This window comes from Odocoileus virginianus, chromosome 27 (genome assembly GCF_023699985.2).
Source record: "Odocoileus virginianus isolate 20LAN1187 ecotype Illinois chromosome 27, Ovbor_1.2, whole genome shotgun sequence".
NCBI lineage: Eukaryota > Metazoa > Chordata > Mammalia > Artiodactyla > Cervidae > Odocoileus > Odocoileus virginianus.
In genome coordinates this window covers 13,732,991-13,734,812 of record NC_069700.1, presented here as the reverse complement: position 1 = coordinate 13,734,812, position 1,822 = coordinate 13,732,991, and positions in this window count along the sequence as shown.

Sequence of the window (1,822 nt, the reverse complement as noted above, 5' to 3'; positions counted from 1 at the left end):
TAGCTCTAGTAATTTTCTGGTAGAGTCTTTAGGGTTTTCTATGTAGAGGATCATGTCATCTGCAAATAGCGAGAGTTTCACTTCTTCTTTCCTATCTGGATTCCTTTTACTTCTTTTTCTGCCCTGATTGCTGTGGCCAACACTTCCAAAACTATGTTGAATAGTAGTGGTGAGAGTGGGCACCCTTGTCTTGTTCCTGATTTCAGGGGAAATGCTTTCAATTTTTCACCATTGAGGGTGATGCTTGCTGTGGGTTTGTCATATATAGCTTTTATTATGTTGAGGTATGTTCCTTCTATTCCGCCTAAGTGTTCTAAAACAATGTCTGCCCAGGGTTTCCCAGGACGTGCCACATGGAAGCCTGATTGCTTCGAGAGGTTGTGGCTTATTTCACATTGTCTACGCCCACTCATCCATCACCATGAGACAGTGGGATACAAAGCCAGCTCTTCAAAGCAAGGCCAAGAAGGCACTCTTGACTATTCCTGACTGTTTGCCTCGCTGTCCCGCCCTGACGACAGACAGGACAGGTGCTGCCCCAGAGACGCTGCTGCGTAAGAAGCCCTCCTACTTGACCACCGGCATATCTGAGTACCTTGCCCTGCTCCACCGTTGAAGGTCAAGTGCAAACAACCTACATTCCTTCCACAGGTGTTGGCCTTTTAAAAGGAATGCAGACTTCGAGCTCCATTTAAGTTTTCAAAATATTGCTTTTCCTTTGAACTCGGAATGTGTAACTTTATCCACAGACGGTGCACTCTTACATTCACCCAGACTGAGTTTCTATGGCACGGCTCTTCACAAAGAAGGGAGAGTGGCAGCCTTCACAGAAAGGAGTGGAGAATTCAACCCCTGCCTCTGGCACTCCTTACTAAGGCCACAACAATGATCACTCAGCAGGAGGCCGTTAGAAAACCAGAAGTCTTTAAGGTCCCTCTCCCTAATCACCCCGGCTTTTACAGAAAAACAGGATCAAAAATGCTCGGCTAATTTAAAGCAATCCTGCCAACCTTCCCGCCTGTTGCAAAGTACCAAATGATATTATATTAAAGGCAGAATAATTAAAATGTCTAAAAATATATGACCTCTGGGAATAAATATTTTAGATTATGCTTTCTCTAATAGTTCTTTGTGCTTTACTGATATAACATGCTTCTGGAAATACTGATAATACCACATGCACCCCCAAAAATAAAAAATGCTGATACTCTAAAAAGAAACAGGCAGAGGTATTTTTCGTTTCACACACACACACAACTTCCCAGGATGACACGCGTACACAGATTCACCTTGACAGAGAGGTGAAATGCCAGATTTAAAATAAATCCAAAACATTTACAAGATAAAATTCAGACATCTGAGCAGGGGTTTTCCCACAATTAAATATGCAACGTTATCAACAAAATCAGTTTAAGACTGCCTGCCCAATATATAAATTTCCCTTTGTGTTTGAAATACTTTTATCAGATAAGATAGCTTTTGTTTAAACTACTATTTTCAGAATTTGCTTTGGGGGTTTTGAATACACACAGAGAAGTAACTTGAGATTTCCTACCCTGCTTTAAAATGTGTTTCTTCTGTCTGTTTGTATTTAGTAATTTCCTGTCAAATAACCTCACATAATTAACTTTCCTTGCTCCAACCTCTTTTTTTTTTTTCGCCCCCTACTCCTGCTTCCTGAGGATGGTAATAAAATGCTGATTACATTCTGCTGCTATCTGCCTTTTCTCCATCTCCCTCCAGCCTTCTTTGTTAGAGCCCACTCTCAGGTTTCAGCAGTTAGACTGGGAGAGACCTACAACAGAAAGGAAGCAAGTCAGAC